The 18,700-nt window shown below is 42.3% G+C and overlaps 1 protein-coding gene and 1 long non-coding RNA gene across 2 annotated transcripts in view; both read right to left on the bottom strand.

The window, feature by feature from the left end:
• The window catches only part of LOC139029034 (uncharacterized), a 4,889-nt gene extending 2,962 nt beyond the window's left edge, over nt 1-1,927 (bottom strand). The window contains exon 1 of the long non-coding RNA XR_011481262.1: nt 249-1,927. This is a non-coding gene — a long non-coding RNA (uncharacterized lncRNA). The remainder of the gene's footprint in view (nt 1-248) is intronic.
• Nucleotides 1-18,700, bottom strand: part of LOC111976858 (membrane-associated guanylate kinase, WW and PDZ domain-containing protein 1-like) — a 134,906-nt gene that overhangs the window by 96,065 nt on the left and 20,141 nt on the right.

The raw sequence follows: 18,700 nt of genomic DNA, 5'->3' as shown, positions 1-18,700 counted from the left end.
TATGCTGAAAACCTTACCTCTTCAAAGAGTATCTGAAACCCGACCTCTTCAAAGAGTATCTGAAACCCTACCTCTTCAGAGAGTAATCTGAAACCCTACCTCTTCAGAGAGTATCTGAAACCCTACCTCTTTCAGAGAGTATCTGAAACCCTACCTCTTCAGAGAGTATCTGAAACCCTACCTTCTCAAAGAGTATCTGAAACCCGACCTCTTCAGAGAGTATCTGACAACCCGACCTCTTCAGAGACTCTTTGAAGAGGTAGGGTTTCAGATACTCTTTGAAGAGGTAGGGTTTCAGATACTCTTTGAAGAGGTCGGGTTTCAGATACTCTTTGAAGAGGTCGCGTTTCAGATACTCTTTGAAGAGGTCGGGTTTCAGATACTCTTTGAAGAGGTCGGGTTTCAGATACTCTTCGAAGAGGTAGGGTTTCAGATACTCTTTGAAGAGGTAGGGTTTCAGATACTCTTTGAAGAAGTAGGGTTTTAGATGCTCTTTGAAGAGGTAGGGTTTCAGATACTCTCTGAAGAGGTAGGGTTTCAGATGCTCTTTGAAGAGGTAGGGTTTCAGATGTTCTCTGAAGATGGGCACTGTGCTGTCCTATTATCAGGGCCAAGCTGGTTCCACCATTGGAGCGCCAGGACAGAGCTTTGACTGGGTTGAGCGGGAGCTGACCTCCCGTAGGTGGTGCGACCGCAAAGAGACCAGAGGTGGCAGAACAGAGTACTCGGTTTGGGATGTAGGGTTTGAGTATGGCCTGAAGGTAGGGAGGGGCAGTTCCCCTTACTGCTCTGTAAGCAAGCAACATGGTCTTGTAGTGGATGCAGGCTAGCCATATGCCATATTTAGCATGTGAACTATAAATAGCTTGTAGTGAAAGCCTCTCCTTGCTGGCAGTTGATAAAAAGCTGCTGTGGAGCAGGATCAGTAGCAGAGGAACAGGGGACGTGTGTCCCTGAAGTGGCCTGTAAAGTGTCTGCTCTGACCCACATCCTGCCTCCAACACTGGGCCACTCTCTGGGCTGGGGCCCGACTAGTCAACCCATTAACAGCTACAGCCACGTTGCTGATCTCAGTGAATGGTCATCACCAGTAGTCACTAGCATCACTCTCCCTTGATATTTTAACTCAATGGGATCACCTGGTTAAATAAAGGTTGTGAATCAAAATGTCTACAATAGCTAGTGATTTGATAGACATTTGGACACAGCACTATATGATTCATTCAAATGATCATCCAACCTGCCTAATACCCATTTAATGCAGCTGTAGACTACTGGCAGGTAAGCACAGTGAGAGCCTGATGAAACTCCAGATCAGTGTGGAGCGTCCCACAGTGTGGACCAGAGACAGCAGCAGGCAGCATTTCCCGTGTGGTGGCAACATGGAAAACAGCAGTCCTGTCAAGCCACCATGCTGATAAAACTAACATGAGGCCCTTTATCTCAGAGAGAGGGGAACAACACCCCTGCTCTCTACAGCACACTGAACCTACAAACACGACTCACTGTAGTCTTAGGGAGAGTGTAATCTAAAACACCCTTTCATAATGATCGATTTTAATGTCAAGGCACAATCTTTCAGCTATTTTACCGTGGGTTGAGGTGTATAGTTATGACTTATCTAGAGAAAACGGGATGAGAAGGGGGTGAAATTCAACTAGAAACAGGAGTTTCCAAAACTGCCTGCACAGCAGAAAGGTGCTGTCAATCAAGCTGTCAACCATGAGCAATAAAGGGGGAAACAAAAACAAGTAACAAAAAGGAAATGTGAAGAGGTGTGAAACAATCACAGACGACAACACCTTGGTTTTCTGAGTACTACAGCCCACAAAGAACAAACAACAGGAGAGCTGACAGAGATCCACCCTCACCCTCAAACCAACAAATGGCATGATAGCTCGTAAACCACACACACACACGCACGCACGCACACACACACACACACACCACACAACACACACACACACACACACAAAACACACACACACACACACACACACACACACACACACACACACACACACACACACACACACACACACACACACAACACACACCACACAACAACACTTTATGCTGTGTGTGTATAATACAACACATCATTCTACTACATCATGACACAAACAAAACAATTCATAAGAATACAATAACTCTGATCCCATTATTAGTAATCATCATTTAAAGCATTCCGGAGATGCATTTATTTGTGAGAGTGTTGAATTCCAACATCCCATAATGATATGTGGTAAACATGAGAGCTCTAGGGACAAACATTCAGCCTCCATTTTGTCTGGCATGAGAAAAAGCAGATTTCCCGGCCATCTGGCTGCTGAATCATTCACAATCCACAGATCCCCACTTTGCCTGTGTAGTGGAGAACAAATTGTGAAATCTCCTTTTATATATATATATATATATATATATATATATATATATATATATATATATATATTCACACACACACACACACACACACACACACACACACACACACACACACACACACACCACACACACACAGTTGAAGTCGGAAGTTTACATACACCTTAGCCAAATACATTAAACTCAGTTTTTCACAAATCCTGACATTAGATCCGAGTAAAAATTCCCTGTCTTAGGTCAGTTAGGATCACCACTTTATTTGAAGAATGTGAAATGTCAGAATAATAGTAGAGAAAATGATTTATTTCAGCTTTTATTTCTTTCATCACATCCCAGTGGGTCAGAAGTTTACACACACTCAATTAGTATTTGGTAGATTTGCCTTTAAATTGTTTAACTTGGGTCAAACGCTTCAGGTAGCCTTCCACAAGCTTCCCACAATAAGTTGGGTGAATTTTGGCCCATTCCTTCGGACAGAGCTGGTGTAACTGAGTCAGGTTTGTAGCCCTCCTTGCTCACACAAGCTTTTCAGTTCTGCCCACACATTTTCTATTGGATTGAGGTCAGGGCTTTGTGATGGCCACTCCAATACCTTGACTTTGTTGTCCTTAAGCCATTTTGTCACAACTTTGGAAGTATGCTTGGGGTCACTGTCCATTTGGAAGACCCATTTGGGACCAAGCTTTAACTTCCTGACTGATGTCTTGAGATGTTGCTTCAATATATCCATACCATTTTCCTACCGCATGATGCCATCTATTTTGTGAAGTGCACCAGTCCCTCCTGCAGCAATGCACCCCCACAACATAATGCTGCCACCCCCGTGCTTCACGGTTAGGATGGTGTTCTTTGGCTTGCAAGCCTCCCCCTTTTTCCTCCAAACATAACGATGGTCATTATGGCCAAGCAGTTCTATTTTTGTTTCATCAGACCAGAGGAAATTTCTACAAAAAGTACGATCTTTGTCCCCATGTGCAGTTGCAAACCGTTGTCTGTCTTTTTTATGGCAGTTTTGGAGCAGTGGCTTCTTCCTTGCTGAGCGGACTTTTAGGTTATCTCGATATAAGACTTGTTTTACTGTGGAAATAGATACTTTTGCACCTGTTTCCTCGAGCATCTTCACAAGGTCCTTTGCTGTTGTTCTGGGATTGATTTGCACTTTTCGCACCAAAGTACCTTCATCTCTAGGAGACAGAACGCGTCTCCTTCCTGAGCGGTATGACGGCTGCGTGGTCCCATGGTGTTTATACTTGCATACTATTGTTTGTACAGATGAACGTGGTACCTTCAGGCATTTGGAAATTGCTCCCAATGATGAACCAGACTTGTGAAGGTCTCAAAAAAATGCCTGAGGTCTTGGCTGATTTCTTTTGATTGTCCCATGATGTCAAGCAAAGAGGCACTGAGTTTGAAGGTAGACCTTGAAATACATCCACAGGTCCACCTCCAATTCACTGAAATGATGTCAATTAGCCTATCAGAAGCTTCTAAAGCCATGACATCATTTTCTGGAATTTTCCAAGTGGTTTAAAGGCACAGTCAACTTAGTGTATGTAATCTGTCTGTAAACAATTGTTGGAAAAATTACATGTGTTATGCACAAAGTAGATGTCCTAACCAACTTGCCAAAACTATAGTTTGTTAACAAGACATTTGTGAAGTGGTTATAAAACGAGTTTTAATGACTCCAACCTAAGTGTACGTAAACTTCAGACTTCAACTTAATTTTTTTTTTTTAAGTATATATTAGGATTTCAATAATGGTACTATTAAACAATTCAAGAAAGTATATTTCAGAAAGTCTTTGTGATGAGTCTTGAGTTCCAAAGTGAATAGCAGAGTGAATATGTCAGAACTGAAGTCACTAAGTTATTCATAGCCGTGTGTGTGTGTGTGCACTGTGCGATCTTGTAACAGCCGTATTTAACAAGACGCTGAGAGGGGAATAATTCCCTATAACAACCTAAACTGCTCCAGTTTAATGAAAATATAATACCTATTGATGCATCAGTAGTAGCAGCTAGATATACACTGACAATGTTATCTGACCAGGTACAAATCTGGGACCTATAGGTGTGTGTATGGGTCACACTGAATCACAACATCAGTGGTGTGAGATGGCAACGGACTACCAGGCAATACTGCTCTCCATTTCTCCCATGTTTCTATTATTAGAAGTTACCGAGATAAAAGAGCTCAGAAGAGACTTGGCTTTCCCAGTGGGCTGCCTACAGCATAAAAGGGAAAAAATACACAATCCAATTGTTAGGTGCTGGACAGAAGAAAAAACAACTAATAAATGAAAGAAGAAGTAATGTCTGCAGCTCTGTAATGTTCCCCAGTGCTGTATTGAGACACACACAGCCTACAGTATGTTTTCACATCAAAAGCATTCCCATGGAGTCACTGCCTTGATTTATTAAGATCCGTTTGCTCCAAATCAAATGTTTACCTCTTATTTGTTGTTTCACCTCAAGCCTCCGAGTACCAATTTAAATGTAATGACATATATACATTATACATGATTATTCCAAGGACCATTAGTTAACAGTGGAGCAGGTTGAGAGCTTCAAATTCCTTGGTGTCCACAACACCAACGAACTATCATGGTCCAAACACACTAAGACAGTTGTGAAGAGGGCACAACATCGCCTCTTCCCCCACAGGGGGCTGAAAAGATTTGGCATGGGCCCTCATATCCTCAAAAATTCTACAGCTGCACCATCGAGAGCATCCTGACTGGTTGCATCACCGCCTAGCATGGCAACTGCTCAGCCTCTGACCGCAAGGCCCTACAAAAGGTAGTGCGTACAGCCCAGTACATCACTGGGGCCAAGCTTCCTGCCATCCAGGACCTCTATACCAGGCGGTGTCAGTGGAAGGCCCTAAAAATTGCAAAAGTCTCCAGTCACCCTAGTCATAGCCTGTTCTCTCTGCTACCACACGGCAAACGGTACCGGAGCGCCAAGTCTAGGTCCAAAAGGCTTCTTACCAGCTTCTACCCCAAGCTATAACACTCCTGAACAGCTAATCAAAGGGCTACCCAGACTATTTGCCATGACCTGTTACGGTTATTTTATTGTTGCTCTTCAATTATTAGGGATTTTTCTATTTTCTTTTTAAACATTTTTCAGTTTATTTTTGTAAATACATGATTTTCCTGTTCACCTTTCTCTTACATAATTACGTGCCATTGACAATACAATGGCAATATAATACCAGCCATTGACAATACAATGGCAATATAATACCAGCCATTGACAATACAATGGCAATATAATTACCATCCGATTTTGCAATACAATGGCAATATAATACCAGCCATTGACAATACAATGGCAATATAATACCAGCCATTGACAATACAATGGCAATATAATACCAGCCATTGACAATACAATGGCAATATAATACCAGCCATTGACAATACAATGGCAATATAATACCAGCCATTGACAATACAATGGCAATATAATACCAGCCATTGACAATACTATAATCCCATAGCAAGTTTGTTTAACTATTTTTTGTCTCAGTCCCACTACTTTGGCATTGTAGTGATAAATGTAACCTTTATTTAACTTAGGCAAGTCAGTTAAGAACTAATTCTTATTTACAATGACAGCCTACCCCGGGCCAAATGCGGACGATGCTGGGCCAATTGTGCGCCGCCCTATGGGACTCCCAATCACGCCCGGATGTGATACAGCCTGGACCTTGATAGCATCCTGCAGGATGCCACTAGTTGTGCTAGTTGGTACTGTACTGAGAGAGAAAGCTGTTGTCTGTGCAGCCTGACTAAATATTTCATTAGTGTGACCCAGTGAATGTTTGCGTTGTCTAAAAGTGGACCAAGCCGCCTGGTGAGAGCATGATGTGACTGAAGCACTACATCTACAGTACTGTAGCCTCCATGCACAAGAAATCTCGTGATCTCGTGATGGCGCCGACAGAGATGGTCGCCTCACTTCGCGTTCTTATGAAACTATGCAGTATTTTCTTTTATGTATTATTTCTTACACTGTTACCCCAGGAAATCTTAAGTATTATTACACAAGCATTTCGCTACACTCGCATTAACATCTGCTAACCATGTGTATGTGACCAATAACATTTGATTTGAACTAAATCGGCTCATTTATCCCCCTTCCTCTCCCCTGTAACTATTCCCCAGGTCGTTGCTGTAAATGAGAATGTGTTCTCAGTCAACTTACCTGGTCAAATAAGGGTTAAATAAAATACAAAATAAAATAATAGTGAAGACATCAAAACTATGAAATAACACATATGGTATCATGTAGTAACCAAAAAAGTGTGAAACAAATCAAAATATATTTTATATTTGAGATTATTCAAAGTAGCCACCCTTTGCCTTGATGACAGCTTTGCACACTCTTGGCATTCTCTAAACCAGCTTCATGAGGTGGAATGCATTTCAAATAACAGATGTGCCTTGTTAAAAGTTAATTTGTGGAACTTCTTTCCTTCTTATTGTGTTTGAGCCAATCAGTTGTTTGTGACAAGGTAGGGGTGGTATACAGAAGATAGCCCTATTTGGTAAAATACCAAGTCCATATTATGGCAAGAACAGCTCAAATAAGCAAAGAGAAATTACAGTCCATCATTACTTTAAGACAAGAAGGTCAGTCAATCCGGAAAATTTCAAGAACTTTGAAAGTTTCTTCAAGTACAGTCGCAAAAACCATCAAACACTATGATGAAACTAGCTCTCATGAGGACCGCCACAGGAAAGGAAGACCCAGAGTTACCTCTGCTGCAGAGGATAAGTTCATTAGAGTTAACAGCCTCAGAAATTGCAGCCCAAATAAATGCTTCAAGTAACAGACACATCTCAACATCAACTGTTCAGAGTAGAGTGCGTGAATCAGGCCTTCGTGGTTGAATTGCTGAAAAGAAACCACTATTAAAAAGGACACCAATAATAAGAAGAGACTTGCTTGGGCATAGACTGGTGTAAATCTGTCCTTTGGTCTGATGAGTCCAAATTTTTGATTTTTGGTTCCAACCGCCGTGTCTTTGTGAGACGCAGAGTAGGTGAACGGATGAGCTTCGCATGTGTGGTTCCCACCGTGAAGAATGGAGGTGTGATGATGTGGGGGTGCTTTGCTGGTGGCACTGTCTATGATTTATTTAGAATTCAAAGCACACTTAATCAGCATGGCTACCACAGCATTCTGCAGCGATACGCCATCCCATCTGGTTTGCGCTTAGTGGGACTATCATTTGTTTTTCAACAGGACAATGACCCAACACACGTCCAGGCTGTGTAAGGGTAACCTGGTCTCCACAATCACCCGACCTCAACCCAATTGAGATGGTTTGGGATGAATTGTACCACAGAGTGAAGGAAAAGCAGCCAACAAGTGCTCAGCATTTGTGGGAACTCCTTCAAGACTGTTGGAAAAGCATTCCAGGTGAAGCTGGTTGAGAGAATGCCAAAAGTGTGCAAAGCTATCATCAAGGCAAAGGGTGTCTACTATGAATAATCTAAAATATATTATATTTCTTAACACTTTTTGGGTTACTACATGATTCCATATGTGTAATTTCATAGTTTAGATGTCTTCACTATTATTCTACAATGTTTAAAATAGTAAAAATAAAGAAAAACCCTTGAATGAGTAGGTGTGTCCAAACTTTTGACTAAAGTAACTACAGACTGCTGCCTTCAACAGAAGAGCCAATGAAGACCCCTGCATTGTGTGACGCTCCCCTTGCCAACCAATCAGATGGATGTATGGAAGCTTATCTTACATGTCTCCAAAGTATATAGAAGCACCCCAAGTACCTTTTCCAGTGATCTCCCCTCCCATAGGCTTGCTGTGACCTAGTGATCTCCCCTCCCATAGGCCTGCTGTGACCTAGTGATCTCCCCTCCCATAGGCCTGCTGTGACCTAGTAACCTCCCTTCCCATAGGCCTGCTGTGTCCTAGTGATCTCCCCTCCCATAGGCCTGCTGTGACCTAGTGATCTCCCCTCCCATATTCCTGCTGTGACATAGTGAGCTCCCCTCCCATATGCCTGCTGTGACCTAGTGATCTCCCCTCCCATATGCCTGCTGTGACCTAGTGACCTCCCCTCCCAAAGGCCTGCTGTGACCTAGTGACCTCCCCTCCCAAAGGCCTCCTGTGACCTAGTGACTTCCCCTACTATAGGCCTTCTTTGACCTAGTGACTTCCCCTACTATAGGCCTTCTGTGACCTAGTGATCTCCCCTCCCATAGGCCTGCTGTGACCTAGTGAGCTCCCCTCCCATATGCCTGCTGTGACCTAGTGACCTCCCTTCCCATAGGCCTGCTGTGTCCTAGTGATCTCCCCTCCCATAGGCCTGTTTGACATAGTGACATCCTCTCCCATAGACCTGCTGTGACCTAGTGACCTCCCCTCCCATAGGCCTGCTGTGACCTAGTGACCTCCCTCCCATAGGCCTGCTGTGTTCTCCCTATGGAGCTGGTTACCTGGAGCTGGCACAACTTTTTCCTACAGCGGATTTCCCACTGACTTTCTTGTGTCTTTGGTATTTATTGAAAGGTATATTTACTGATTTTAAATGATTAAGAACTGGATATAGCTCATTGTAGTTACATGATTGTCCAGATTGAATAGCTTGGTAATTTATCAAGAATGCAACCTTAATTGGCTTTGATTGTACACGACAACAGAAACATTGCTTCTCCATAATCACGCACTCTTGTTCCATCACATTCCGAGGAAAACATACTGTATGTCAGTTGTAACATACTGTATGTCAGTTGTAACATACTGTATGTCAGTTGTAACTAGGGTTGCACATTTTGGGGAATATTCAGAGGTGGAAACTTTCCGTGGGAATTAACAGGAATATATGGGAATTAACGGGAATTAATGTAAATATATGCAAATTAATATTAATACCATTTAAATGTAGATGATTTTTGCATTGGATATATTTACCATATCATATGGAGGCAGAAACATACACGTTTTACCTCATCATAAGTAGACATAATTGGAATCCTATTAAATCCTTCCAATAGAAATTTTAAAAAACAATTTAGTTATGAATTGAACTTTAATTAAATTACTGACTCTTCACATGGGATGATTTCACTGAACAACAAAAGAAAGGGAATATTGAATTATCCCCAATGATCCATCGCATCTCCCAAAAACATTTTCAACATACATCTGTAAAATGATAGTCTAGAAACTAAAGCTTTGGTTGTCTTCCTCTCAGGCTTCCATGTCTTCTCCCTGGACCTCCTCAATGTCCACCTCTTGAACATCAGACTCTGAGGCCTCATCTTCACTATCACTTTCCAACCTTGTTGAGGATGGCTCRTTGTCAGCCTCAAATTTGCTCGGATGGCCACCAATTTTTCAACCCTTGTATTGGTCAGCCTGTTGCGTGCTTTGGTGTGTGTGTTCCCAAACAAGGACCAGTTGCGCTCTGAGGCGGCTGATGTTGGTGGGATTTGGAGGATGATGGAGGAAAGAGCCTCAGATCCACTAAGTCCCTTACACCAGGTGGCTGGTGATTTATGTTGGCACGACTGCCATATTGCATCTCCATACCAAAGCCCTTGCATGGAAGTGTACTTCGCCAGACTGCCAAGAACCTTGCCCTCATCCAGGTCAAGGTGGCGAGACACGGTAGTGATGACACCATACATTAGGCCTTGTTGATCTCTGCATTAGACAGGATGCTCTTGCCAGCATACTTGGGGTCCAACATGTACGCTGCGGCGTGTATGGACTTCAGGCAGAAGTCTTCACACTTTTTGATGTATTTCAGAACTGCAGTTTCCTCTGCTTGGAGCAACAGTGAAGTGGGCAGGGCAGTACGGATTTCTTCTCTTACCTCTGAGAGCAGAGTCTGAACATCAGACAGGTTGGTATTGTCTCCCTCAATCCGTGCAATGGCTACTGCTATAGGTTTCAGGAGTTTCAGGCTGCTTACCACTCTCTCCCAAAATACATCATCCAGGAGGATCCTCTTGATGGGGCTGTCCATATCGGCAGACTGTGATATGGCCATTTCTTGGAGAGACTCCTTCCCCTCCAGGAGACTGTCAAAAACGATGACAACACCACCCCAACGGGGTGTTGCTGGGCAGCTTCAATGTGGTGCTCTTATTCTTCTCACTTTGCTTGGTGAGGTAGATTGCTACTATAACTTGATGACCCTTCACATACTTAACCATTTCCTTGGCTCTCTTGTAGAGTGTATCCATTGTTTTCAGTGCCATGATGTCCTTGAGGAGCAGATTCAATGCATGAGTTGCACAGCCAATGGGTGTGATGTGAGGGTATGACTCCTCCACTTTAGACCAAGCAGCCTTCATGTTCGCAGCATTGTCTGCCACCAGTGCAAATACCTTCTGTGGTCCAAGGTCATTGATGACTGCCTTCAGCTCATCTGCAATGTAGAGACCGGTGTTTCTGTTGTCCCTTGTCTGTGCTCTTGTAGGATACTGGTTGAGCGGTGGAGATGATGTAGTTAATTATTCCTTGCCCGCGAACATTCAACCACCCATCAGAGATCATTTCAATACRGTCTGCTTTCTCTATGATTTGCTTGACCTTCACTTGAACTCTGTTGAACTCTGCATCCAGCAAATTAGTAGATAAGGCATGTCTGGTTGGAGGGGTGTATGCTGGGCGAAGAACATTCAGAAATCTCTTCCAATACACATTGCCTGTGAGCATCAGAGAAGAACCACTTGCATACACAGCTCGAGCAAGACATTCATCAGCATTTCTCTGACTATGATCCTCCATTGAGTAAAAAAAAAAATCTGATTCCAGGAGGACCATGAGCTGTTGTTATCGATAAGGTGTCTGAGTCATAATTTTCACCTCGAATAGAAGTATAGGGATTTTGTCAGAGGTTGCTTGTTGTGAGCGCTGAGGGAACTTTATGCACTTGGTCAGATAATTCTGCATCTTTGCTGCATTTTTCACATATGATTTGGCACAGTATTTGCAAATGTACACAGCTTCTCCTTCTACATTAGCTGCAGTGAAATGTCTCCACACATCAGATAGTGCCTGTGGCATTTTCCTGTAAAGATTAGAAGGAAAAAAATAGGTTAAAAAAAACGAAATAAAATTTCATGTACGGATAAATAGTTAAGCAGTTAGATTAAACGACTCCTTTGTAAGATAAATGTTTTTAAATGAAACGTGTATGGAAACAGGTGAGTTAACACTCTTTTAGCAGGCTCAAGCAAGCTAAAACCCACATGGTAGAAAAAACTAACTAGCAGAAATTGTTAACAAGTTAGAAATGATTTAAACACACTTTGCTGTAGGCTACTATTTACTAGTTAACAAAAAAAATAATGTATGTCATATAAAATATATTCACCCCACCCAGTACTGTAATCAAAACTTACCAGAAAGCATGTAGTCCTTGGCTCAGACAGTGTAGTAGCGTGGGCTCAATAGCATCTCATTAGTGTGCAAGATCTTGAGAATCAGCTGTACATGTGATGGAAGAGTGCACTGTGCATGCAGAGGGTTGCAATGCCATTGAATTGGGGATAGTTTAACCAAAATATGCCACAAGACCTAGAATTGCCTTATGTGTGTCCCACAAAAAAGGTCCACTGTTATAAGCTAACTTTTTTGATGAATTTGAGCAAAATTCATCACATGGAAAACATGTCTGGAAATTTACCAGAACGTTTTCGACCCTTTGCAACCCTAGTTGTAACATACTGTATGTCATTTGTATTACATACTGTATGTCAGTTGTAACATACTGTATGTCAGTTGTAACATACTGTATGTCAGTTGTAACATACTGTATGTCAGTTGTAACATACTGTATGTCAGTTGTAACATACTGTATGTCAGTTGTAACATACTGTATGTCAGTTGTAACATACTGTATGTCAGTTGTAACATCTAGTATCCATGCACACACTCACACACACAGAAACAAAGACAGGATTGTACTCTTCCCATTGTGTTAACAATAGCAGTCTGGGGACATCTGATACCTTGAATCGCCTTCCTGCTGTTGATGGTCTTTCACTCATTGCCTGACACACAAACACATGCACACACACTCACGCCCAACCAAACATCTGCCACTCTTAACCGCTGCTAGTTTGGAGAATGGGAGGATATTGTATGTGTCTTCTTCCAGATTAATTTCTCAGAATAACTTTAGCAGCACAAGTGGATGTTTTAATGTTAATTGCTGAAGTGCAGCAGACAGTAAATGTATGCTGACTCAATAGGCAAGGTAAAGAAAAAGAACATGGAAGAAATAGCTGACCCTGAAATGTACAATTGATGTCTATTAGCTAGCATCCGCGATGCGTCGTGCCTAAGAACAGCCCTTAGCCGTGGTATACTGGCCATATACCACACCCCCTCAGGCCGTATTGCTTAATTATACTATGAAACTACAACCTGTTAAAGATTACGTATATTAAAAAAGAAAAGAAAATCGTGATGACAGACTACAAAAATATGTGACAACCTTCATTATAACTAGATCACATTTCAGTAATGACAATGAACATACCTAGCTGGTATGGTACGTTTTCCACTCTGACAACAAAATGCAGTATTTCCATTTTGACATTTGAATGTTCCCCTCCACAAAGAAGAGCAAGGCTAACATAAATATGAGGGTGTGTTTCCAGGACAAACACATGCTAGGTGTTGATGATGTGACTGACAACACAGACATACTGAGGTTATGATGTAACTTTCACACATCCCCTCTCAGACAGACAGACAGACAGGGGGACGGATGGACGGTCAGACAGACAGAGGGACGGTCAGACAGACAGAGTGACGGTCTCTGTCTGTCTCTCTCTCTCCGGGTCCTCTAAGCAATTACAGAGCAGCATCGATTGAGGCAGCACTTAAAAGCCTGCTCAATACAATTGCTCCCTTAATAAACTGGTTAGGAGATGGGAACATTTCAACCACACACACATTACAGTATCCTATCCATCCACATCGCCATCTATACATTTCATGATAGCATATGATTAATTATGTATAGGTAGCATATTATGTGGGTTAAATACAGATACAACAAAAAAACAATTGATACTGTGTAAATATTCTCAGCGGCCAGTCTTGCCCTTTTCTAGTGTCCCTGGGAAAATAAATGTTGGTAAAACAGTATATTACACACTGATGTCAATTTTCCATGTTTAGGATATATGGTAAATATCCTATATTGTGGATATGAACCAGTAATAACATTACCTACAACAGCATGACCATGAATTTTGTATGTGATCCTTCCCACGTTTCTGCTGGTGATATAGTGACCTGGGAGCCAAGGAGAGTATCATGTCCCTAATACCATGCCTGTGTTCTGTCAGCACTTCCATTCCCCCATTAAAAGGATTGCTGGGCTATAATGATTTATCAAGGAGAACGGAGAGGTAATCAATGTAGCCACACGCAGATGAATGATGAGGCAAATAGAAGGCAGCCGTACACAAACACAACTACCAGATCCTTTTGAGGTCAGGGGGCTGCTCAGTGTTCACATAGACCCATGGTGGTGGTGGTGGTGTGTTAGGTTCAAACGTGCTTAGTAGGACTTTCAGAACAAAGAGCCTGCATGTCACAAACACGACTGACAAAATGCTATTTGCTAAATATATTTTGGGTCACTCTGAGTGGTTGTGTTTAAATCAAATCAAATTGTATTAGTCACATGTGTAGACCTTACTGGTGTAGACCTTACAGTGAAATGCTTACTTACGAGCCCCTAACCGACAGTGCAGTTTCAAAAAACACGGATAAGAATAAGAGATAAAAGTAACAAGTAATTAAAGAGCAGCAGTAAAAAATAACAATATATACAGGGGGGTGCCGGTACATAGTCAATGTGCGGGGGCACCGGTTAGTTGAGGTAGTATGTACATGTAGGTAGAGTTAATTAAAGTGACTTATGCATAGATGACAACAGAGAGTGGCAGTGGTGTGGAGAGGGGAGGGGGGGGGGGGTGAATAGTCTGGGTAAACATTTGACTAGATGTTCAGGAGTCTTGAGGCTTGGGGGGTAGAAACTGTTTAGAAGCCTCTTGGACCTAGACTTGGCGCTCCGGTACCGCTTGCCGTATGGTAGCAGGGAGAACAGTCTATGACTAGGGTGGCTGGAGTCTTTATAGGGCCTTCCTCTGACACAGCCTGGTATAGAGGTTGGTGATGTGGACACCAAGGAAGTTGAAGCTCTCAACCTGCTCCACTGCAGCCCCGTGGATGAGAATGGGTGCTCGCTCGGTCCTCTTTTTCCTGTAGTCCACAATCATCTCCTTTGTCTTGTTGTGATCTGTTCAGCCATGATGACACCATGACACCCAGAATGCTTTATCTCTAGATATCTAGGGACATGCTGTCCTCTGTTAGCATTGTAGGGTTTCAAGTTTCAAGTTTTAATGTCACATGCACAAGTACAGTGAAATGCCTTTCAGCGACTTGATAGAGGGATGAGGCCACTGTCTTTATCGAAGGGACTGTTTAGGGGGGAAAGCAGGTCCCCAACTGTGCTGGTCTGGATGCAGGCTGGATGGAGTGAGTCTCAAAAGAAAGAGAGCGGGGAGAGAAAGAGCAGCCAGACACACAATGCTGCTGCTGCTGCCCAAGCCCAGCACAACAGGCCATTCTTTCAGCTCCGCGACACAACACACAGCTGAGTCTCCGCCGCTATTCTCCTGCTGTTCCCCCTCTCCCCTTTACAATATGGGCGAAAACAGGGGGGGGGGGGGGGGGTGAAGCGAGCAAATAGAGAGAAAGACTAATACAATCTTAAGCTTAATTATCCAGAAATCTGCTAAAATACACAAAAGACTCAAGGGTTTGTCATTTCGTTCTCCATACTAAAAGCTCGGTCAGCACAGGCATGCAGGATGAAAGAATGAGAAAGGAGATTTAAACGTTCCATTGAAAGAGTAAGCTGGGAGAGACAGCGAGGAGGGGGTTAGTAGACTGGCACAGGCAGAGAGATAAGGGATAACGTCCTACAACAATAGGCGAGTGTGTCAACAGATCAGCGTTTAAATCAGCCCCTCCGCTGTCCAAATACTGTCTCAGCACACAGACACACACACACAGAGACAAGCTGCTCCGTTATCACACACACACAGACACAAACACACAAACACACAGACACACAGAGACAAGCTGCTCCGTTATCACACACACAGACACAAACACACACAATCTGCTCCGCCATCACCCATCACATACGGCACAATACATCACAGCTCATCAATATCACCAGAGATCTGCATATGCACTGATTCACTCAGCATTTCAGCTTAATAATGCACTGAATTATTCTCTCTCTCCCTCCCTCGCTCTACCCATCTATCATCCCCCACCACCTAATCCCGGAAGCTAGGGCATCACTACACACAAGAGAAAAGGTAAATGTCACAGATTTACCTCAGTGGCGTTGCTGCTCCTCTCCCTCTATTTTATTCCACAGGAATATTCCTAGCAGCGTATATCCAAACAGGCAGAGATCTTAGGGTCTTCCTCCCCCCAAAACCATCCATGGATCATCCAGTCATTCGCCTGTGAGCATAGTGCTAGCTAGCTCACGCAGGCACACGCAGGCACACACAGGCAGGCAGACGGCTAGTAGGCAGCTGCCTTTTTCCCCACAAAGCTCCACAACCAGAGCAGAGCAAATTAAAGGTCCAGCCCAGTTTAGAGGCTAAGCCAATGTGAGCTATTTACACTTCAGCTCCTATCTGGGGCCAATGGCTGCAGCCCCACAGCCCCCCTCCCCCCCGCCGCATGTATGCCCCCGCCCACAGCAACTCAGATACGTTCTCTCTCCCTCTTTCTCCAACACTCTGTATTTATCTCCATTTCTCTCTCTCTCTCTGTAAATCTTTCCCTCTGTAAACCTTCTACCCTCCCTCTCTCCCTCTCTTTTACACACACACTCATGACGTCGACCGACCCACGCTCCCTCCAGATAAAACTAGGCAGGCTCATCAGCCTCATGCAGGTCTCGTGACAATGAGGCAATCATCACTTCAAAAGCAAGTGCTGAGCTACGACAGGGGGTAAGAGATAGTGCAATGGTTGGGGGTAGGGTAAGGGTTGGGGCCAGGGGTAGGTTCTGGGGGTACTGCATAAGTGTATAATTGGTAATAAAGATGGGGTAGGGTAAGGAATGGAACTATAGGTTGGGGCTAGATTATGTCATGGATCAGGGATCTCCAAACATGTTCCTGGAGAGATACCCTCCTGTAGGTTTTCATTCCAACCCCAGTTGTACCTGACCGGATTCATCTTATCAACCAGCTAATTATTAGCGCTATATTAGGGTTTGAGCGAAAGCCTACAATGCGGTAGCTCTCCAGGAAAAGGGTTGGATAGCCCTGATACATATGTATGTAAATGCATGGGTTGAGTTGCTGGATTGTAAAGGTTAAGTTTGGACTGGTGCTAGATGCTGGGCTACAGAGAGGACTAGGGCATGGTTGAAAGATGTAGACCCAGAGTTACGCTAGATAAGCAGGGCAGGCCCATACCTGAATGAATACAGCTGCCTGCTACACAGGGTTTATCCAACCTGCCCACCAACCATGTGAGCTGCCCTGGGGGGCCAGGACTACAGCTCTAACTTTGTTTATTCACTCACCACCGGAGAAGGCCACACCAAAGAAACAAGTAACCAATGAAGAGTAAAACTGATTTAGCTCTAATCAGTAATAGTATGATCCAGATGTGTAGACATTAGTCTAGTCCGTAGGAAAACTGTAATTTGAGTGATTATGATGTGGATGTTTTTCTTGAAAAGAAAATGACTCATCTCCTCTAACAACCAGATGATGGGTTGAGAAATGGCATTGGCAATAATATTCATAACGTAGCCTACATCAAAGTCTGAAACGCTGGAGAAATCTTAAGTTATTTGGCACGACAATGAGAGAGAACAAGAGAGAGAGAGAGTTAACAATAACAATACTAACAATAACAATAATGTTAACATTAACAATACTGACATTAACAATAACGTTAACATTAACAATACTAACAATAACAATACTGTTAACATTAACAATACTGACATTAACAATAATGTTAACATTAACAATAATGTTAACATTAACAATAATGTGAACAATAATGTTAACATTAAAAATACCAACATTAACAATAGCGTTAACATTAACGTTAACATTACCAATACTAACATTAACAATAACGTTAACATTACCAATACTAACATTTACAATAGCGTGAACAATAATGTTAACATTAACAATACTAACAATAACAACACTGTTAACATTAACAATACTAACAATAACGTTAACATTAACAATAACGTTAACATGAACAATAACATTAACAATAATGTTAACATTAACCATACTAACAATAACTATAATGTTAACATTAACAATACTAACAATAACAATAATGTTAACATTAACAATACTAACAATAACAATAATGTTAACATTAACAATACTAACAATAACAATAACGTTAACATTAACAATACTAACAATAACAATACGTTAACATTAACAATACTAACAATAACCAATAACGTTAACATTACAATACTAACACATACCATTAAACGTTAACAATAACGTTAACATTAACAATTAACGTTAACATTTAACAATACTAACAATAACAATAACAGTTAACATAACAATACTAACAATAACAAACTAGTTAACATTAACAATTACTAACAATAACAATAACTTCAACATTAACAATACTTAACAATAACAATAACGTTAACATTAACAATACTAACAATAACAATAACGTTAACATTAACAATACTAACAATAACGTTAACATTAACAATACCGTTAACATTAACAATACAAACATTAACAATACTAACATTAACAATAACGTTAACAATAACGTTTACATTAACAATACTAACAATAACAACAACGTTAACAATACTACACTGTCATGGTAGATGTTTCCATGGGAAGGTACCATTTCCAAACATGTTACTGGAGATCTCACCTGCATCGCAAAAGCTACCCACAAAACCCTGGCTTCAGTGGATTAACACCAAATGACACCCACAACGTGTCTCTATAGTACTGAAGACTAGTGAAACAGAACAGGATAGTAGCCCGATGTAGACAACAAAGTGTGAAACTTTCCAAAGCAGAGGGAAGGATGGAGCCAAGCAGAGGGAAGGATGGAGCCAAGCAGAGGGAAGGAGGGAGCCAAGCAGAGGTAAGGATGGAGCCAAGCAGAGGGAAGGATGGAGCCAAGCAGAGGGAAGGAGGGAGCCAAGCAGAGGGAAGGAGGGAGCCAAGCAGAGG

Source organism: Salvelinus sp. IW2-2015, linkage group LG17 (assembly GCF_002910315.2).
Source record: "Salvelinus sp. IW2-2015 linkage group LG17, ASM291031v2, whole genome shotgun sequence".
NCBI lineage: Eukaryota > Metazoa > Chordata > Actinopteri > Salmoniformes > Salmonidae > Salvelinus > Salvelinus sp. IW2-2015.
This window is presented reverse-complemented; position numbering and strand designations above follow the sequence as displayed.